Raw genomic sequence first — 23,357 nt, forward strand, 5'->3', positions numbered from 1 at the left:
TGTCAGTGCTCCCCACACAGCCAGCACTGTCAGTGCTCCCCACAGAGCCAGCACTATCAGTGCTGCCCCACACAGCCAGCACTGTCAGTGCTCCCACCACACAACCAGCTCTGTCAGTGCTCCCCCCACACAGCCAGCACTGTCAGTGCTCCAACCACACAGCCAGCACAGTCAGTGCTCCCCCCACACAGCCAGCACTGTCAGTGGTCCCTACACATAGCCAGCAATGTCAGTGCTGCCGCCACACAGCCAGCACTGACAGTACTCCCCCCACTCAGCCAGCACTGTCAGTGCTCCTACTACGCAGCCAGCACAGTCAGTGCTCCCACCATACGGCCAGCACTGTCAGTGCTCCCACCACACAGCCAGCACTCTCAGTGCTCCCTTCAACACAGCCAGCACTGCCAGTGCTCCCACCACACAGCCAGCACTGTCAGTGCTCCCACAACTCAGCCTGTTCTGTCAGTGCTCCCCCCACACTGCCAGCACTGTCAGTGCTCCCCACACAGCCAGCACTGTCAGTGCTCCCCACATAGCCAGCACTGTCAGTGCTCCCTACACACAGCCAGCACTGTCAGTGCTCTCAACACACAGCCAGCACTGTCAGCGCTCTCAACACACAGCCAGCACTGTCAGTGCTCCCTCACACAGCCAGCACTGTCAGTGCTCCCACCACACAGCCAGCACTGTCAGTGCTCCCCCACACAGCCAGCACTGTCAGTGCCCCCTGCACACAGCCAGCACTGCCAGTGCTCCCAACACAGAGCCAGCACTGTCAGTGCTCCCACCACACAGCCAGCACTGTCAGTGCTCCCACCACACAGCCAGCACTCTCAGTGCTCCCTTCCACACAGCCAGCACTGCCAGTGCTCCCACCACAGAGCCAGCACTGTCAGTGCTCCCACAACACTGCCAGCTCTGTCAGTGCTCCCCCCACACTGCCAGCACTGTCAGTGCTCCCCACACAGCCAGCACTGTCAGTGCTCCCAACACACAGCCAGCACTGTCAGTGCTCCCACCACACAGCCAGCCCTGTCAGTGCTCTCAACACCCAGCCAGCACTGTCAGTGCTCCCCACACAGCCAGCACTGTCAGTGCTCCCCACACAGCCAGCACTGCCAGTGCTCCCCCACACAGCCAGCACTGTCAGTGCTCCCACCACACAGCCAGCACTGTCAGTGATCCCCCCACACAGCCAGCACTGTCAGTGCTCCCCCACACAGCCAGCACTGTCAGTGCTCCCCATACAGCCAGCACTGTCAGTGCTTCCACACACAGCCAGCACCGACAGTGCTCCCACCACACGCCAGCACTGTCAGTGCTCCCACCACACAGCCACCACTGTCAGTGCTCCCACCACACGGCCAGCACTGTCAGTGCTCCCCCACACAGCCAGCACTGCCAGTGCTCCCCACACAGCTAGCACTGCAAGTGCTCCCCCCACACAGCCAGCACTGCCAGTGCTCCCCACACAGCTAGCACTGCAAGTGCTCCCCCCACACAGCCAGCACTGTCAGTGCTCCCACCACACAACCAGCACTGCCAGTGCTCCCACCACACAGCCAGCACTGTCAGTGCTCCCACAACACAGCCAGCTCTGTCAGTGCTCCCCCCACACTGCCAGCACTGTCAGTGCTCCCCACACAGCCAGCACTGTCAGTGCTCCCAACACACAGCCAGCACTGTCAGTGCTCCCACCACACAGCCAGCCCTGTCAGTGCTCTCAACACCCAGCCAGCACTGCCAGTGCTCCCCACACAGCCAGCACTGTCAGTGCTCCCCACACAGCCAGCACTGCCAGTGCTCCCCCACACAGCCAGCACTGTCAGTGCTCCCACCACACAGCCAGCACTGTCAGTGATCCCCCCACACAGCCAGCACTGTCAGTGCTCCCCCACACAGCCAGCACTGTCAGTGCTCCCCATACAGCCAGCACTGTCAGTGCTTCCACACACAGCCAGCACCGACAGTGCTCCCACCACACGCCAGCACTGTCAGTGCTCCCACCACACAGCCACCACTGTCAGTGCTCCCACCACACGGCCAGCACTGTCAGTGCTCCCCCACACAGCCAGCACTGCCAGTGCTCCCCACACAGCTAGCACTGCAAGTGCTCCCCCCACACAGCCAGCACTGCCAGTGCTCCCCACACAGCTAGCACTGCAAGTGCTCCCCCCACACAGCCAGCACTGTCAGTGCTCCCACCACACAACCAGCACTGTCAGTGCTCCCCGCACACAGCCAGCACTGTCAGAGCTCCCACCACACAGCCAGCACTGTCAGTGCTCCCCCACACAGCCAGCACTGTCAGTGGTTCCTACACACAGCCAGCAATGTCAGTGCTCCCGCCACACAGCCAGCACTGACAGTGCTCCCCCACTCAGCCAGCACTGTCAGTGCCCCCTGCACACAGCCAGCACTGTCAGTGCTCCCAACACAGAGCCAGCACTGTCAGTGCTCCCACCACACAGCCAGCACTGCCAGTGCTCCCACCACACAGCCAGCACTCGCAGTGCTCCCTTCCACACAGCCAGCACTGCCAGTGCTCCCACCACACAGCCAGCACTGTCAGTGCTCCCACAACACAGCCAGCTCTGCCAGTGCTCCCCCCACACTGCCAGCACTGTCAGTGCTCCCCACACAGCCAGCACTGTCAGTGCTCCCAACACACAGCCAGCACTGTCAGTGCTCCCACTACACAGCCAGCCCTGTCAGTGCTCTCAACACTCAGCCAGCACTGCCAGTGCTCCCCACACAGCCAGCACTGTCAGTGCTCCCCACACAGCCAGCACTGCCAGTGCTCCCCCACACAGCCAGCACTGTCAGTGCTCCCACCACACAGCCAGCACTGTCAGTGATCCCCCCACACGGCCAGCACTGTCAGTGCTCCCCCACACAGCCAGCACTGTCAGTGCTCCCCACACATCCAGCACTGTCAGTGCTTCCCCACACAGCCAGCACCGTCAGTGCTCCCACCACACGCCAGCACTGTCAGTGCTCCCACCACATAGCCACCACTGTCAGTGCTCCTACCACACGGCCAGCACTGTCAGTGCTCCCCCTCACAGCCAGCACTGCCAGTGCTCCCCACACAGCTAGCACTGCAAGTGCTCCCCCCACACAGCCAGCACTGCCAGTGCTCCCCACAGAGCCAGCACTATCAGTGCTGCCCCACACAGCCAGCACTGTCCGTGCTCCCACCACACAGCAAGCACTGTCAGTGCTCCCACCACACAACCAGCACTGTCAGTGCTCCCCGCACACAGCCAGCACTGTCAGTGCTCCCACCACACAGCCAGCACTGTCAGTGCTCCCCCCACACAGCCAGCACTGCCAGTGGCTCCTACTACGCAGCCAGCACTGTCAGTGCTCCCACCACACGGCCAGCACTGTCAGTGCTCCCACCACACAGCCAGCACTCTCAGTGCTCCCTTCCACACAGTCAGCACTGCCAGTGCTCCCTACACACAGCCAGCACTCTCAGTGCTCCCACAACACAGCCTGCTCTGTCAGTGCTCCCCCCACACTGCCAGCACTGTCAGTGCTCCCCACACAGCCAGCACTGTCAGTGCTCTCAACACACAGCCTGCACTGTCAGTGCTCTCAACACACAGCCAGCACTGTCAGTGCCCCCACCACACAGCCAGCACTGTCAGTGCTCCCCACACAGCCTGCACTGTCAGTGCTCCCCCACACAGCCAGCACTGTCAGTGCCCCCTGCACACAGCCAGCACTGTCAGTGCTCCCAACACAGAGCCAGCACTGGCAGTGCTCCCACCACACAGCCAGCACTGTCAGTGCTCCCACCACACAGCCAGCACTCTCAGTGCTCCCTTCCACACATCCAGCACTGCCAGTGCTCCCACCACACAGCAAGCACTGTCAGTGCTCCCACAACACAGCCAGCTCTGTCAGTGCTCCCCCCACATTGCCAGCACTGACAGTGCTCCCCACACAGCCAGCACTGTCAGTGCTCCCAACACACAGCCAGCACTGTCAGTGCTCCCACCACACAGCCAGCACTGTCAGTGATCTCAACTCACAGCCAGCACTGCCAGTGCTCCCCCACACAGCCAGCACTGTCAGTGCTCCCCACACAGCCAGCACTGCCTGTGCTCCCCACACAGCCAGCACTGTCAGTGCTCCCCCACACAGCCAGCACTGTCAGTGCTCCCACCACACAGCCAGCACTGTCAGTGATCCCCCCACACAGCCAGCACTGCCAGTGCTCCTCTCACGCAGCCAGCACTGTCAGTGCTACCTCACAAAGCCAGCACTGCCAGCGCACCCTACCCGACAGCTTGCACTGCCTGTGCTCCCTCACACAGCCAGCACTGCCAGTGCTCCTACCACACAGCAAGCACTGTCAGTGCTCCAACCACGCAGCCAGCACTGACAGTGCTCCCCTCACAGCCAGAACTGCCTGTGCTCCCCTCACAGCCAGCACTGCCTGTGCTCCCCTCACAGCCAGCACTGCCAGTGCTTCCGTCACAGCCTGCACTGCCAGTGCTCCCCACACAGCGAACACTGCCAGTGCTCCCTCACACAGCCAGCACTGCCAGTGCTCCCTCACACAGCCAGCACTGTCAGTGCTCCCACCACACAGCCAGCACTGTCAGTGCTACCCCACACAGCCAGCACTGTCGGTGCTCCCCCACACAGCCAGCACTGTCAGTGCTACCACAACACAGCCAACACTGTCAGTGCTCCCCCACACAGCCAGCACTGTCAGTGCTCCCACCACACAGCCAGCACTGTCAGTGCTCCCACCAAACAGCCAGCACTGTCAGTGCTCCCCCCTCACAGCCAGCACTGTCAGTGCTTCCCCACACAGCCAGCACCGTCAGTGCTCCCACCACACGCCAGCACTGTCAGTGCTCCCACCACACAGCCACCACTGTCAGTGCTCCCACCACACGGCCAGCACTGTCAGTGCTCCCCCACACAGCCAGCACTGCCAGTGCTCCCCACACAGCTAGCACTGCAAGTGCTCCCCCACACAGCCAGCACTGGCAGTGCTCCCCACAGAGCCAGCACTATCAGTGCTGCCCCACACAGCCAGCACTGTCAGTGCTCCCACCACACAGCCAGCACTGTCAGTGCTCCCACCACACAACCAGCACTGTCAGTGCTCCCCGCACACAGCCAGCACTGTCAGTGCTCCCACCACACAGCCAGCACTGTCAGTGCTCCCCCCACACAGCCAGCACTGTCAGTGGTCCCTACACACAGCCAGCAATGTCAGTGCTCCCGCCACACAGCCAGCACTGACAGTGCTCCCCCACTCAGCCAGCAATGTCAGTGCTCCTACTACGCAGCCAGCTCTGTCAGTGCTCCCACCACACGGCCAGCACTGTCAGTGCTCCCACCACACAGCCCGCACTCTCAGTGCTCCCTTCCACACAGTCAGCACTGCCAGTGCTTCCACCACACTGCCAGCACTCTCAGTGCTCCCACAACACAGCCTGCTCTGTCAGTGCTCCCCCCAAACTGCCAGCACTGTCAGTGCTCCCTCACATAGCCAGCACTGCCAGCGCTCCCTCCCCGACAGCCAGCACTCCCAGTGCTCCCTCACACAGCCAGCACAGCCAGCGTTCCCTCCCCCACAGCCTGCAGTGTCAGTGCTCCCCCACACAGCCAGCACTGTCAGTGCTCCTCCCACACAGCCAGCAGTGCAAGTGCAACCCCCACACAGCCAGCACTGTCAGTGCTGCCACAACACAGCCAGAACTGTCAGTGCTCCCCCACACAGCCAGCACAGTCAGTGCTACCACAACACAGCCAGCACTGCCAGTGCTCCCCCACACAGCCAGCACTGTCAGTTCTACCACCACACAGCCAGCACTGTCAGTGCTCCCACCAAACAGCCAGCACTGTCAGCGCTCCCCCACACAGCCAGCACTGTCAGTACTCCCATCACACAGCCAGCACTGTCAGTGCTTCCCCACGCAGCCAGCACAGTCAGTGCTCCCACCACACGCCAGCACCGTCAGTGCTCCCACCACACAGCCAGCACTGTCAGTGCTCCCACCGCACAACCAGCACTGTCAGTGCTCCCCATACAGCCAGCTCTGCCAGTGCTCCCCACACAGCCAGCACTGCAAGTGCACCCCCCACACATCCAGCACTGCCAATGCTCCCCACAGAGCCAGCACTGTCAGTGCTGCCCCACACAGCCAGCACTGTCAGTGTTCCCGCCACACAGCCAGCACTGTCAGTGCTCCCTCCTCACAACCAGCACTGTCAGTGCTCCCCCCACACAGCCAGCACTGTCAGTGCTCCCACCACACAGCCAGCACTGTCAGTGCTCCCCCCTCACAGCCAGCACTGTCAGTGTTCCCTACACACAGCCAGCACTGTCAGTTCTCCCCACACAGCCAGCACTGTCAGTGCTCCCGTCGCACAGCCAGCACTGACAGTGCTCCCCCCACTCAGCCAGCACTGTCAGTGCTCCTACTACACAGCCAGCACTGTCAGTGCTCCCACCACACGGCCAGCACTTACAGTGCTCCCCCCACTCAGCCAGCACTGTCAGTGCTCCTACTACACAGCCAGCACTGTCAGTGCTCCCCACACAGCCAGCACTGTCAGTGCTCCCCACACAGCCAGCACTGTCAGTGCTCCCTACACACAGCCAGCACTGTCAGTGCTCTCAACACACAGCCAGCACTGTCAGCGCTCTCAACACACAGCCAGCACTGTCAGTGCTCCCTCACACAGCCAGCACTGTCAGTGCTCCCACCACACAGCCAGCACTGTCAGTGCTCCCCCACACAGCCAGCACTGTCAGTGCCCCCTGCACACAGCCAGCACTGCCAGTGCTCCCAACACAGAGCCAGCACTGTCAGTGCTCCCACCACACAGCCAGCACTGTCAGTGCTCCCACCACACAGCCAGCACTCTCAGTGCTCCCTTCCACACAGCCAGCACTGCCAGTGCTCCCACCACACAGCCAGCACTGTCAGTGCTCCCACAACACAGCCAGCTCTGTCAGTGCTCCCCCCACACTGCCAGCACTGTCAGTGCTCCCCACACAGCCAGCACTGTCAGTGCTCCCAACACACAGCCAGCACTGTCAGTGCTCCCACCACACAGCCAGCCCTGTCAGTGCTCTCAACACCCAGCCAGCACTGCCAGTGCTCCCCACACAGCCAGCACTGTCAGTGCTCCCCACACAGCCAGCACTGCCAGTGCTCCCCCACACAGCCAGCACTGTCAGTGCTCCCACCACACAGCCAGCACTGTCAGTGATCCCCCCACACAGCCAGCACTGTCAGTGCTCCCCCACACACCCAGCACTGTCAGTGCTCCCCATACAGCCAGCACTGTCAGTGCTTCCACACACAGCCAGCACCGACAGTGCTCCCACCACACGCCAGCACTGTCAGTGCTCCCACCACACAGCCACCACTGTCAGTGCTCCCACCACACGGCCAGCACTGTCAGTGCTCCCCCACACAGCCAGCACTGCCAGTGCTCCCCACACAGCTAGCACTGCAAGTGCTCCCCCCACACAGCCAGCACTGCCAGTGCTCCCCACACAGCTAGCACTGCAAGTGCTCCCCCCACACAGCCAGCACTGTCAGTGCTCCCACCACACAACCAGCACTGCCAGTGCTCCCACCACACAGCCAGCACTGTCAGTGCTCCCACAACACAGCCAGCTCTGTCAGTGCTCCCCCCACACTGCCAGCACTGTCAGTGCTCCCCACACAGCCAGCACTGTCAGTGCTCCCAACACACAGCCAGCACTGTCAGTGCTCCCACCACACAGCCAGCCCTGTCAGTGCTCTCAACACCCAGCCAGCACTGCCAGTGCTCCCCATACAGCCAGCACTGTCAGTGCTCCCCACACAGCCAGCACTGCCAGTGCTCCCCCACACAGCCAGCACTGTCAGTGCTCCCACCACACAGCCAGCACTGTCAGTGATCCCCCCACACAGCCAGCACTGTCAGTGCTCCCCCACACAGCCAGCACTGTCAGTGCACCCCATACAGCCAGCACTGTCAGTGCTTCCACACACAGCCAGCACCGACAGTGCTCCCACCACACGCCAGCACTGTCAGTGCTCCCACCACACAGCCACCACTGTCAGTGCTCCCACCACACGGCCAGCACTGTCAGTGCTCCCCCACACAGCCAGCACTGCCAGTGCTCCCCACAGAGCTAGCACTGCAAGTGCTCCCCCCACACAGCCAGCACTGCCAGTGCTCCCCACACAGCTAGCACTGCAAGTGCTCCCCCCACACAGCCAGCACTGTCAGTGCTCCCACCACACAACCAGCACTGTCAGTGCTCCCCGCACACAGCCAGCACTGTCAGAGCTCCCACCACACAGCCAGCACTGTCAGTGCTCCCCCACACAGCCAGCACTGTCAGTGGTTCCTACACACAGCCAGCAATGTCAGTGCTCCCGCCACACAGCCAGCACTGACAGTGCTCCCCCACTCAGCCAGCACTGTCAGTGCCCCCTGAATACAGCCAGCACTGTCAGTGCTCCCAACACATAGCCAGCACTGTCAGTGCTCCCACCACACAGCCAGCACTGCCAGTGCTCCCACCACACAGCCAGCTCTCGCAGTGCTCCCTTCCACACAGCCAGCACTGCCAGTGCTCCCACCACACAGCCAGCACTGTCAGTGCTCCCACAACACAGCCAGCTCTGCCAGTGCTCACCCCACACTGCCAGCACTGTCAGTGCTCCCCACACAGCCAGCACTGTCAGTGCTCCCAACACACAGCCAGCACTGTCAGTGCTCCCACTACACAGCCAGCCCTGTCAGTGCTCTCAACACTCAGCCAGCACTGCCAGTGCTCCCCACACAGCCAGCACTGTCAGTGCTCCCCACACAGCCAGCACTGCCAGTGCTCCCCCACACAGCCAGCACTGTCAGTGCTCCCACCACACAGCCAGCACTGTCAGTGATCCCCCCACACGGCCAGCACTGTCAGTGCTCCCCCACACAGCCAGCACTGTCAGTGCTCCCCACACATCCAGCACTGTCAGTGCTTCCCCACACAGCCAGCACCGTCAGTGCTCCCACCACACGCCAGCACTGTCAGTGCTCCTACTACGCAGCCAGCTCTGTCAGTGCTCCCACCACACGGCCAGCACTGTCAGTGCTCCCACCACACAGCCCGCACTCTCAGTGCTCCCTTCCACACAGTCAGCACTGCCAATGCTTCCAACACACTGCCAGCACTCTCAGTGCTCCCACAACACAGCCTGCTCTGTCAGTGCTCCCCCCAAACTGCCAGCACTGTCAGTGCTCCCTCACATAGCCAGCACTGCCAGCGCTCCCTCCCCGACAGCCAGCACTCCCAGTGCTCCCTCACACAGCCAGCACAGCCAGCGCTCCCTCCCCCACAGCCTGCAGTGTCAGTGCTCCCCCACACAGCCAGCACTGTCAGTGCTCCTCCCACACAGCCAGCAGTGCAAGTGCAACCCCCACACAGCCAGCACTGTCAGTGCTGCCACAACACAGCCAGAACTGTCAGTGCTCCCCCACACAGCCAGCACAGTCAGTGCTACCACAACACAGCCAGCACTGCCAGTGCTCCCCCACACAGCCAGCACTGTCAGTTCTCCCACCACACAGCCAGCACTGTCAGTGCTCCCACCAAACAGCCAGCACTGTCAGCGCTCCCCCACACAGCCAGCACTGTCAGTACTCCCATCACACAGCCAGCACTGTCAGTGCTTCCCCACGCAGCCAGCACAGTCAGTGCTCCCACCACACGCCAGCACCGTCAGTGCTCCCACCACACAGCCAGCACTGTCAGTGCTCCCACCGCACAACCAGCACTGTCAGTGCTCCCCATACAGCCAGCTCTGCCAGTGCTCCCCACACAGCCAGCACTGCAAGTGCACCCCCCACACATCCAGCACTGCCAATGCTCCCCACAGAGCCAGCACTGTCAGTGCTGCCCCACACAGCCAGCACTGTCAGTGTTCCCGCCACACAGCCAGCACTGTCAGTGCTCCCTCCTCACAACCAGCACTGTCAGTGCTCCCCCCACACAGCCAGCACTGTCAGTGCTCCCACCACACAGCCAGCACTGTCAGTGCTCCCCCCTCACAGCCAGCACTGTCAGTGTTCCCTACACACAGCCAGCACTGTCAGTTCTCCCCACACAGCCAGCACTGTCAGTGCTCCCGTCGCACAGCCAGCACTGACAGTGCTCCCCCCACTCAGCCAGCACTGTCAGTGCTCCTACTACACAGCCAGCACTGTCAGTGCTCCCACCACACGGCCAGCACTGTCAGTGATCCCACCACACAGCCAGCACTGTCAGTGCTACCTCACAAAGCCAGCACTGCCAGCGCACCCTACCCGACAGCCGGCACTGCCAGTGCTCCCTCACACAGCCAGCACTGCCAGTGGTCCTACCACACAGCAAGCACTGTCAGTGCTCCCACAACACAGCCAGCTCTGTCAGTGCTCCCCCCACACTGCCAGCACTGACAGTGCTCCCCACACAGCCAGCACTGTCAGTGCTCCCAACACACAGCCAGCACTGTCAGTGCTCCCACCACACAGCCAGCACTGTCAGTGATCTCAACACACAGCCAGCACTGCCAGTGCTCCCCCACACAGCCAGCACTGTCAGTGCTCCCCACACAGCCAGCACTGCCTGTGCTCCCCACACAGCCAGCACTGTCAGTGCTCCCCCACACAGCCAGCACTGTCAGTGCTCCCACCACACAGCCAGCACTGTCAGTGATCCCCCCACACAGCCAGCACTGCCAGTGCTCCTCTCACGCAGCCAGCACTGTCAGTGCTACCTCACAAAGCCAGCACTGCCAGCGCACCCTACCCGACAGCTTGCACTGCCTGTGCTCCCTCACACAGCCAGCACTGCCAGTGCTCCTACCACACAGCAAGCACTGTCAGTGCTCCAACCACGCAGCCAGCACTGACAGTGCTCCCCTCACAGCCAGAACTGCCTGTGCTCCCCTCACAGCCAGCACTGCCTGTGCTCCCCTCACAGCCAGCACTGCCAGTGCTTCCGTCACAGCCTGCACTGCCAGTGCTCCCCACACAGCGAACACTGCCAGTGCTCCCTCACACAATCAGCACTGCCAGTGCTCCCTCACACAGCCAGCACTGTCAGTGCTCCCACCACACAGCCAGCACTGTCAGTGCTCCCCCCACACAGCCAGCACTGTCGGTGCTCCCCCACACAGCCAGCACTGTCAGTGCTACCACAACACAGCCAACACTGTCAGTGCTCCTCCACACAGCCAGCACTGTCAGTGCTCCCACCACACAGCCAGCACTGTCAGTGCTCCCACCAAACAGCCAGCACTGTCAGTGCTCCCCCCTCACAGCCAGCACTGTCAGTGCTTCCCCACACAGCCAGCACCGTCAGTGCTCCCACCACACAGCCAGCACTGTCAGTGCTCCCCCCACACAGCCAGCACTGTCAGTGGTCCCTACACACAGCCAGCAATGTCAGTGCTCCCGCCACACAGCCAGCACTGACAGTGCTCCCCCACTCAGCCAGCAATGTCAGTGCTCCTACTACGCAGCCAGCTCTGTCAGTGCTCCCACCACACGGCCAGCACTGTCAGTGCTCCCACCACACAGCCCGCACTCTCAGTGCTCCCTTCCACACAGTCAGCACTGCCAGTGCTTCCAACACACTGCCAGCACTCTCAGTGCTCCCACAACACAGCCTGCTCTGTCAGTGCTCCCCCCAAACTGCCAGCACTGTCAGTGCTCCCTCACATAGCCAGCACTGCCAGCGCTCCCTCCCCGACAGCCAGCACTCCCAGTGCTCCCTCACACAGCCAGCACAGCCAGCGCTCCCTCCCCCACAGCCTGCAGTGTCAGTGCTCCCCCACACAGCCAGCACTGTCAGTGCTCCTCCCACACAGCCAGCAGTGCAAGTGCAACCCCCACACAGCCAGCACTGTCAGTGCTGCCTCAACACAGCCAGAACTGTCAGTGCTCCCCCACACAGCCAGCACAGTCAGTAATACCACAACACAGCCAGCACTGCCAGTGCTCCCCCACACAGCCAGCACTGTCAGTTCTCCCACCACACAGCCAGCACTGTCAGTGCTCCCACCAAACAGCCAGCACTGTCAGCGCTCCCCCACACAGCCAGCACTGTCAGTACTCACATCACACAGCCAGCACTGTCAGTGCTTCCCCACGCAGCCAGCACAGTCAGTGCTCCCACCACACGCCAGCACCGTCAGTGCTCCCACCACACAGCCAGCACTGTCAGTGCTCCCACCGCACAACCAGCACTGTCAGTGCTCCCCATACAGCCAGCTCTGCCAGTGCTCCCCACACAGCCAGCACTGCAAGTGCACCCCCCACACATCCAGCACTGCCAATGCTCCCCACAGAGCCAGCACTGTCAGTGCTGCCCCACACAGCCAGCACTGTCAGTGTTCCCGCCACACAGCCAGCACTGTCAGTGCTCCCTCCTCACAACCAGCACTGTCAGTGCTCCCCCACACAGCCAGCACTGTCAGTGCTCCCACCACACAGCCAGCACTGTCAGTGCTCCCCCCTCACAGCCAGCACTGTCAGTGTTCCCTACACACAGCCAGCACTGTCAGTTCTCCCCACACAGCCAGCACTGTCAGTGCTCCCGTCGCACAGCCAGCACTGACAGTGCTCCCCCCACTCAGCCAGCACTGTCAGTGCTCCTACTACACAGCCAGCACTGTCAGTGCTCCCACCACACGGCCAGCACTGTCAGTGATCCCACCACACAGCCAGCACTGTCAGTGCTACCTCACAAAGCCAGCACTGCCAGCGCACCCTACCCGACAGCCGGCACTGCCAGTGCTCCCTCACACAGCCAGCACTGCCAGTGCTCCTACCACACAGCAAGCACTGTCAGTGCTCCCACAACACAGCCAGCTCTGTCAGTGCTCCCCCCACACTGCCAGCACTGACAGTGCTCCCCACACAGCCAGCACTGTCAGTGCTCCCAACACACAGCCAGCACTGTCAGTGCTGCCACCACACAGCCAGCACTGTCAGTGATCTCAACACACAGCCAGCACTGCCAGTGCTCCCCCACACAGCCAGCACTGTCAGTGCTCCCCACACAGCCAGCACTGCCTGTGCTCCCCACACAGCCAGCACTGTCAGTGCTCCCCCACACAGCCAGCACTGTCAGTGCTCCCACCACACAGCCAGCACTGTCAGTGATCCCCCCACACAGCCAGCACTGCCAGTGCTCCTCTCACGCAGCCAGCACTGTCAGTGCTACCTCACAAAGCCAGCACTGCCAGCGCACCCTACCCGACAGCTTGCACTGCCTGTGCTCCCTCACACAGCCAGCACTGCCAGTGCTCCTACCACACAGCAAGCACTGTCAGTGCTCCAACCACGCAGCCAGCACTGACAGTGCTCCCCTCACAGCCAGAACTGCCTGTGCTCCCCTCACAGCCAGCACTGCCTGTGCTCCCCTCACAGCCAGCACTGCCAGTGCTTCCGTCACAGCCTGCACTGCCAGTGCTCCCCACACAGCGAACACTGCCAGTGCTCCCTCACACAATCAGCACTGCCAGTGCTCCCTCACACAGCCAGCACTGTCAGTGCTCCCACCACACAGCCAGCACTGTCAGTGCTCCCCCCCCACAGCCAGCACTGTCGGTGCTCCCCCACACAGCCAGCACTGTCAGTGCTACCACAACACAGCCAACACTGTCAGTGCTCCTCCACACAGCCAGCACTGTCAGTGCTCCCACCACACAGCCAGCACTGTCAGTGCTCCCACCAAACAGCCAGCACTGTCAGTGCTCCCCCCTCACAGCCAGCACTGTCAGTGCTTCCCCACACAGCCAGCACCGTCAGTGCTCCCACCACACAGCCAGCACTGTCAGTGCTCCCCCCACACAGCCAGCACTGTCAGTGGTCCCTACACACAGCCAGCAATGTCAGTGCTCCCGCCACACAGCCAGCACTGACAGTGCTCCCCCACTCAGCCAGCAATGTCAGTGCTCCTACTACGCAGCCAGCTCTGTCAGTGCTCCCACCACACGGCCAGCACTGTCAGTGCTCCCACCACACAGCCAGCACTCTCAGTGCTCCCTTCCACACAGTCAGCACTGCCAGTGCTCCCACCACACTGCCAGCACTCTCAGTGCTCCCACAACACAGCCTGCTCTGTCAGTGCTTCCCCCAAACTGCCAGCACTGTCAGTGCTCCCTCACATAGCCAGCACTGCCAGCGCTCCCTCCCCGACAGCCAGCACTCCCAGTGCTCCCTCACACAGCCAGCACAGCCAGCGCTCCCTCCCCCACAGCCTGCAGTGTCAGTGCTCCCCCACACAGCCAGCACTGTCAGTGCTCCTCCCACACAGCCAGCAGTGCAAGTGCAACCCCCACACAGCCAGCACTGTCAGTGCTGCCACAACACAGCCAGAACTGTCAGTGCTCCCCCCACACAGCCAGCACAGTCAGTGCTACCACAACACAGCCAGCACTGTCAGTGCTCCCCCACACAGCCAGCACTGTCAGTTCTCCCACCACACAGCCAGCACTGTCAGTGCTCCCACCAAACAGCCAGCACTGTCAGCGCTCCCCCACACAGCCAGCACTGTCAGTACTCCCATCACACAGCCAGCACTGTCAGTGCTTCCCCACGCAGCCAGCACAGTCAGTGCTCCCACCACACGCCAGCACCGTCAGTGCTCCCACCACACAGCCACCACTGTCAGTGCTCCCACCGCACAACCAGCACTGTCAGTGCTCCCCATACAGCCAGCTCTGCCAGTGCTCCCCACACAGCCAGCACTGCAAGTGCACCCCCCCACACATCCAGCACTGCCAATGCTCCCCACAGAGCCAGCACTGTCAGTGCTGCCCCACACAGCCAGCACTGTCAGTGCTCCCGCCACACAGCCAGCACTGTCAGTGCTCCCACCTCACAACCAGCACTGTCAGTGCTCCCACCACACAGCCAGCACTGTCAGTGCTCCCCCCTCACAGCCAGCACTGTCAGTCTTCCCTACACACAGCCAGCACTGTCAGTTCTCCCCACACAGCCAGCACTGTCAGTGCTCCCGTCGCACAGCCAGCACTGACAGTGCTCCCCCCACTCAGCCAGCACTGTCAGTGCTCCTACTACACAGCCAGCACTGTCAGTGCTCCCACCACACGGCCAGCACTGTCAGTGATCCCACCACACAGCCAGCACTGTCAGTGCTACCTCACAAAGCCAGCACTGCCAGCGCACCCTTCCCGACAGCCGGCACTGCCAGTGCTCCCTCACACAGCCAGCACTGCCAGTGCTCCTACCACACAGCAAGCACTGTCAGTGCTCCAACCACGCAGCCAGCACTGACAGTGCTCCCCTCACAGCCAGAACTGCCTGTGCTCCCCTCACAGCCAGCACTGCATGTGCTCCCCTCACAGCCAGCACTGCCAGTGCTTCCCTCACAGCCTGCACTGCCAGTGCTCCCCACACAGCTAACACTGCCAGTGCTCCCTCACACAGCCAGCACTGCCAGTGCTCCCTCACACAGCCAGCACTGTCAGTGCTCCCTCCACACAGCCAGCACTGTCAGTGCTCCCACCACAATCCAGCACTGTCAGTGCTCCCACCACACAGCCAGCACTGTCAGTGCTCCCCACATAGCTAGCACTGCAAGTGCTCACCCACACAGCCAGCACTGCCAGTGCTCCCCGCAGAGCCAGCACTATCAGTGCTGCCCCACACAGCCAGCACTGTCAGTGCTCCCTACACACAGCCTCCAATGTCAGTGCTCCCGCCACACAGCCAGCACTGACAGTGCTCCCACCACACAACCAGCACTGTCAGTGCTCCCCCCACACAGCCAGCACTGTCAGTGCTCCTACCACACAGCCAGCACAGTCAGTGCTCCCCCACACAGCCAGCACTGTCAGTGGTCCCTACACACAGCCTCCAATGTCAGTGCTCCCGCCACACAGCCAGCACTGACAGTGCTCCCCCGACTCAGCCAGCACTGTCAGTGCTCCTACTACGCAGCCAGCACAGTCAGTGCTCCCACCACACGGCCAGCACTGTCAGTGCTCCCACCACACAGCCAGCACTCTCAGTGCTTCCTTCAACACAGCCAGCTCTGCCAGTGCTCCCACCACACAGCCAGCACTGTCAGTGATCCCCCCACACAGCCAGCACTGCCAGTGCTCCTCTCACGCAGCCAGCACTGTCAGTGCTACCTCACAAAGCCAGCACTGCCAGCGCACCCTACCCGACAGCTTGCACTGCCTGTGCGCCCTCACACAGCCAGCACTGCCAGTGCTCCTACCACACAGCAAGCACTGTCAGTGCTCCAACCACGCAGCCAGCACTGACAGTGCTCCCCTCACAGCCAGAACTGCCTGTGCTCCCCTCACAGCCAGCACTGCCTGTGCTCCCCTCACAGCCAGCACTGCCAGTGCTTCCGTCACAGCCTGCACTGCCAGTGCTCCCCACACAGCGAACACTGCCAGTGCTCCCTCACACAATCAGCACTGCCAGTGCTCCCTCACACAGCCAGCACTGTCAGTGCTCCCACCACACAGCCAGCACTGTCAGTGCTCCCCCCACACAGCCAGCACTGTCGGTGCTCCCCCACACAGCCAGCACTGTCAGTGCTACCACAACACAGCCAACACTGTCAGTGCTCCTCCACACAGCCAGCACTGTCAGTGCTCCCACCACACAGCCAGCACTGTCAGTGCTCCCACCAAACAGCCAGCACTGTCAGTGCTCCCCCCTCACAGCCAGCACTGTCAGTGCTTCCCCACACAGCCAGCACCGTCAGTGCTCCCACCACACAGCCAGCACTGTCAGTGCTCCCCCCACACAGCCAGCACTGTCAGTGGTCCCTACACACAGCCAGCAATGTCAGTTCTCCCGCCACACAGCCAGCACTGACAGTGCTCCCCCACTCAGCCAGCAATGTCAGTGCTCCTACTACGCAGCCAGCTCTGTCAGTGCTCCCACCACACGGCCAGCACTGTCAGTGCTCCCACCACACAGCCAGCACTCTCAGTGCTCCCTTCCACACAGTCAGCACTGCCAGTGCTCCCACCACACTGCCAGCACTCTCAGTGCTCCCACAACACAGCCTGCTCTGTCAGTGCTCCCCCAAACTGCCAGCACTGTCAGTGCTCCCTCACATAGCCAGCACTGCCAGCGCTCCCTCCCCGACAGCCAGCACTCCCAGTGCTCCCTCACACAGCCAGCACAGCCAGCGCTCCCTCCCCCACAGCCTGCAGTGTCAGTGCTCCCCCACACAGCCAGCACTGTCAGTGCTCCTCCCACACAGCCAGCAGTGCAAGTGCAACCCCCACACAGCCAGCACTGTCAGTGCTGCCACAACACAGCCAGAACTGTCAGTGCTCCCCCCACACAGCCAGCACAGTCAGTGCTACCACAACACAGCCAGCACTGTCAGTGCTCCCCCACACAGCCAGCACTGTCAGTTCTCCCACCACACAGCCAGCACTGTCAGTGCTCCCACCAAACAGCCAGCACTGTCAGCGCTCCCCCACACAGCCAGCACTGTCAGTACTCCCATCACACAGCCAGCACTGTCAGTGCTTCCCCACGCAGCCAGCACAGTCAGTGCTCCCACCACACGCCAGCACCGTCAGTGCTCCCACCACACAGCCACCACTGTCAGTGCTCCCACCGCACAACCAGCACTGTCAGTGCTCCCCATACAGCCAGCTCTGCCAGTGCTCCCCACACAGCCAGCACTGCAAGTGCACCCCCCCACACATCCAGCACTGCCAATGCTCCCCACAGAGCCAGCACTGTCAGTGCTGCCCCACACAGCCAGCACTGTCAGTGCTCCCGCCACACAGCCAGCACTGTCAGTGCTCCCACCTCACAACCAGCACTGTCAGTGCTCCCACCACACAGCCAGCACTGTTAGTGCTCCCCCCTCACAGCCAGCACTGTCAGTCTTCCCTACACACAGCCAGCACTGTCAGTTCTCCCCACACAGCCAGCACTGTCAGTGCTCCCGTCGCACAGCCAGCACTGACAGTGCTCCCCCCACTCAGCCAGCACTGTCAGTGCTCCTACTACACAGCCAGCACTGTCAGTGCTCCCACCACACGGCCAGCACTGTCAGTGATCCCACCACACAGCCAGCACTGTCAGTGCTACCTCACAAAGCCAGTACTGCCAGCGCACCCTTCCCGACAGCCGGCACTGCCAGTGCTCCCTCACACAGCCAGCACTGCCAGTGCTCCTACCACACAGCAAGCACTGTCAGTGCTCCAACCACGCAGCCAGCACTGACAGTGCTCCCCTCACAGCCAGAACTGCCTGTGCTCCCCTCACAGCCAGCACTGCATGTGCTCCCCTCACAGCCAGCACTGCCAGTGCTTCCCTCACAGCCTGCACTGCCAGTGCTCCCCACACAGCTAACACTGCCAGTGCTCCCTCACACAGCCAGCACTGCCAGTGCTCCCTCACACAGCCAGCACTGTCAGTGCTCCCACCACACAGCCAGCACTGTCAGTGCTCCCACCACAATCCAGCACTGTCAGTGCTCCCACCACACAGCCAGCACTGTCAGTGCTCCCACCACACGGCCAGCACTGTCTGTGCTCCCCCACACAGCCAGCACTGCCAGTGCTCCCCACACAGCTAGCACTGCAAGTGCTCACCCACACAGCCAGCACTGCCAGTGCTCCCCGCAGAGCCAGCACTATCAGTGCTGCCCCACACAACCAGCACTGTCAGTGCTCCCACCACACAACCAGCACTGTCAGTGCTCCCCCCACACAGCCAGCACTGTCAGTGCTCCTACCACACAGCCAGCACAGTCAGTGCTCCCCCCACACAGCCAGCACTGTCAGTGGTCCCTACACACAGCCTCCAATGTCAGTGCTCCCGCCACACAGCCAGCACTGACAGTGCTCCCCCGACTCAGCCAGCACTGTCAGTGCTCCTACTACGCAGCCAGCACAGTCAGTGCTCCCACCACACGGCCAGCACTGTCAGTGCTCCCACCACACAGCCAGCACTCTCAGTGCTTCCTTCAACACAGCCAGCTCTGCCAGTGCTCCCACCACACAGCCAGCACTGTCACTGCTCCCACAACACAGCCTGTTCTGTCAGTGCTCCCCCCACACTGCCAGCATTGTCAGTGCTCCCCACACAGCCAGCACTGTCAGTGCTCCCCACACAGCCAGCACTGTCAGTGCTCCCTACACACAGCCAGCACTGTCAGTGCTCTCAACACACAGCCAGCACTGTCAGTGCTCTCAACACACAGCCAGCACTGTCAGTGCTCCCTCACACAGCCAGCACTGTCAGTGCTCCCACCACACAGCCAGCACTGTCAGTGCTCCCCACACAGCCAGCACTGTCAGTGCCCCCTGCACACAGCCATCACTGTCAGTGCTCCCAACACAGAGCCAGCACTGTCAGTGCTCCCACCACACAGCCAGCACTGTCAGTGCTCCCACCACACAGCCAGCACTCGCAGTGCTCCCTTCCACACAGCCAGCACTGCCAGTGCTCCCACCACACAGCCAGCACTGTCAGTGCTCCCACAACACAGCCAGCTCTGCCAGTGCTCCCCCCACACTGCCAGCACTGTCAGTGCTCCCCACACAGCCAGCACTGTCAGTGCTCCCAACACACAGCCAGCACTGTCAGTGCTCCCACTACACAGCCAGCCCTGTCAGTGCTCTCAACACTCAGCCAGCACTGCCAGTGCTCCCCACACAGCCAGCACTGTCAGTGCTCCCCACACAGCCAGCACTGCCAGTGCTCCCCCACACAGCCAGCACTGTCAGTGCTCCCACCACACAGCCAGCACTGTCAGTGATCCCCCCACACAGCCAGCACTGTCAGTGCTCCCCCACACAGCCAGCACTGTCAGTGCTCCCCACACATCCAGCACTGTCAGTGCTTCCCCACACAGCCAGCACCGTCAGTGCTCCCACCACACGCCAGCACTGTCAGTGCTCCCACCACATAGCCACCACTGTCAGTGCTCCCACCACACGGCCAGCACTGTCAGTGCTCCCCCTCACAGCCAGCACTGCCAGTGCTCCCCACACAGCTAGCACTGCAAGTGCTCCCCCCACACAGCCAGCACTGCCAGTGCTCCCCACAGAGCCAGCACTATCAGTGCTGCCCCACACAGCCAGCACTGTCTGTGCTCCCACCACACAGCAAGCACTGTCAGTGCTCCCACCACACAACCAGCACTGTCAGTGCTCCCCGCACACAGCCAGCACTGTCAGTGCTCCCACCACACAGCCAGCACTGTCAGTGCTCCCCCCACACAGCCAGCACTGCCAGCGGCTCCTACTACGCAGCCAGCACTGTCAGTGCTCCCACCACACGGCCAGCACTGTCAGTGCTCCCACCACACAGCCAGCACTCTCAGTGCTCCCTTCCACACAGTCAGCACTGCCAGTGCTCCCTACACACAGCCAGCACTCTCAGTGCTCCCACAACACAGCCGGCTCTGTCAGTGCTCCCCCCACACTGCCAGCACTGTCAGTGCTCCCCACACAGCCAGCACTGTCAGTGCTCTCAACACACAGCCTGCACTGTCAGTGCTCTCAACACACAGCCAGCACTGTCAGTGCCCCCACCACACAGCCAGCACTGTCAGTGCTCCCCACACAGCCTGCACTGTCAGTGCTCCCCCACACAGCCAGCACTGTCAGTGCCCCCTGCACACAGCCAGCACTGTCAGTGCTCCCAACACAGAGCCAGCACTGGCAGTGCTCCCACCACACAGCCAGCACTGTCAGTGCTCCCACCACACAGCCAGCACTCTGAGTGCTCCCTTCCACACATCCAGCACTGCCAGTGCTCCCACCACACAGCAAGCACTGTCAGTGCTCCCACAACACAGCCAGCTCTGTCAGTGCTCCCCCACACTGCCAGCACTGACAGTGCTCCCCACACAGCCAGCACTGTCAGTGCTCCCAACACACAGCCAGCACTGTCAGTGCTCCCACCACGCAGCCAGCACTGTCAGTGATCTCAACACACAGCCAGCACTGCCAGTGCTCCCCCACACAGCCAGCACTGTCAGTGCTCCCCACACAGCCAGCACTGCCTGTGCTCCCCACACAGCCAGCACTGTCAGTGCTCCCCCACACAGCCAGCACTGTCAGTGCTCCCACCACACAGCCAGCACTGTCAGTGATCCCCCCACACAGCCAGCACTGCCAGTGCTCCTCTCACGCAGCCAGCACTGTCAGTGCTACCTCACAAAGCCAGCACTGCCAGCGCACCCTACCCGACAGCTTGCACTGCCTGTGCTCCCTCACACAGCCAGCACTGCCAGTGCTCCTACCACACAGCAAGCACTGGCAGTGCTCCAACCACGCAGCCAGCACTGACAGTGCTCCCCTCACAGCCAGAACTGCCTGTGCTCCCCTCACAGCCAGCACTGCCTGTGCTCCCCTCACAGCCAGCACTGCCAGTGCTTCCGTCACAGCCTGCACTGCCAGTGCTCCCCACACAGCGAACACTGCCAGTGCTCCCTCACACAGCCAGCACTGCCAGTGCTCCCTCACACAGCCAGCACTGTCAGTGCTCCCACCACACAGCCAGCACTGTCAGTGCTCCCCCCACACAGCCAGCACTGTCGGTGCTCCCCCACACAGCCAGCACTGTCAGTGCTACCACAACACAGCCAACACTGTCAGTGCTCCCCCACACAGCCAGCACTGTCAGTGCTCCCACCACACAGCCAGCACTGTCAGTGCTCCCACCAAACAGCCAGCACTGTCAGTGCTCCCCCCTCACAGCCAGCACTGTCAGTGCTTCCCCACACAGCCAGCACCGTCAGTGCTCCCACCACACGCCAGCACTGTCAGTGCTCCCACCACACAGCCACCACTGTCAGTGCTCCCACCACACGGCCAGCACTGTCAGTGCTCCCCCACACAGCCAGCACTGCCAGTGCTCCCCACACAGCTAGCACTGCAAGTGCTCCCCCACACAGCCAGCACTGGCAGTGCTCCCCACAGAGCCAGCACTATCAGTGCTGCCCCACACAGCCAGCACTGTCAGTGCTCCCACCACACAGCCAGCACTGTCAGTGCTCCCACCACACAACCAGCACTGTCAGTGCTCCCCGCACACAGCCAGCACTGTCAGTGCTCCCACCACACAGCCAGCACTGTCAGTGCTCCCCCACACAGCCAGCACTGTCAGTGGTCCCTACACACAGCCAGCAATGTCAGTGCTCCCGCCACACAGCCAGCACTGACAGTGCTCCCCCACTCAGCCAGCAATGTCAGTGCTCCTACTACGCAGCCAGCTCTGTCAGTGCTCCCACCACACGGCCAGCACTGTCAGTGCTCCCACCACACAGCCAGCACTCTCAGTGCTCCCTTCCACACAGTCAGCACTGCCAGTGCTCCCACCACACTGCCAGCACTCTCAGTGCTCCCACAACACAGCCTGCTCTGTCAGTGCTCCCCCCAAACTGCCAGCACTGTCAGTGCTCCCTCACATAGCCAGCACTGCCAGCGCTCCCTCCCCGACAGCCAGCACTCCCAGTGCTCCCTCACACAGCCAGCACAACCAGCGCTCCCTCCCCCACAGCCTGCAGTGTCAGTGCTCCCCCACACAGCCAGCACTGTCAGTGCTCCTCCCACACAGCCAGCAGTGCAAGTGCAACCCCCACACAGCCAGCACTGTCAGTGCTGCCACAACACAGCCAGAACTGTCAGTGCTCCCCCCACACAGCCAGCACAGTCAGTGCTACCACAACACAGCCAGCACTGTCAGTGCTCCCCCACACAGCCAGCACTGTCAGTTCTCCCACCACACAGCCAGCACTGTCAGTGCTCCCACCAAACAGCCAGCACTGTCAGCGCTCCCCCACACAGCCAGCACTGTCAGTACTCCCATCACACAGCCAGCACTGTCAGTGCTTCCCCACGCAGCCAGCACAGTCAGTGCTCCCACCACACGCCAGCACCGTCAGTGCTCCCACCACACAGCCAGCACTGTCAGTGCTCCCACCGCACAACCAGCACTGTCAGTGCTCCCCATACAGCCAGCTCTGCCAGTGCTCCCCACACAGCCAGCACTGCAAGTGCACCCCCCACACATCCAGCACTGCCAATGCTCCCCACAGAGCCAGCACTGTTAGTGCTGCCCCACACAGCCAGCACTGTCAGTGCTCCCGCCACACAGCCAGCACTGTCAGTGCTCCCACCTCACAACCAGCACTGTCAGTGCTCCCCCCACACAGCCAGCACTGTCAGTGCTCCCACCACACAGCCAGCACTGTCAGTGCTCCCCCCTCACAGCCAGCACTGTCAGTGTTCCCTACACACAGCCAGCACTGTCAGTTCTCCCCACACAGCCAGCACTGTCAGTGCTCCCGTCGCACAGCCAGCACTGACAGT

Source organism: Scyliorhinus torazame, chromosome 20 (genome assembly GCF_047496885.1).
Source record: "Scyliorhinus torazame isolate Kashiwa2021f chromosome 20, sScyTor2.1, whole genome shotgun sequence".
Classification (NCBI taxonomy): Eukaryota; Metazoa; Chordata; class Chondrichthyes; order Carcharhiniformes; family Scyliorhinidae; genus Scyliorhinus; species Scyliorhinus torazame.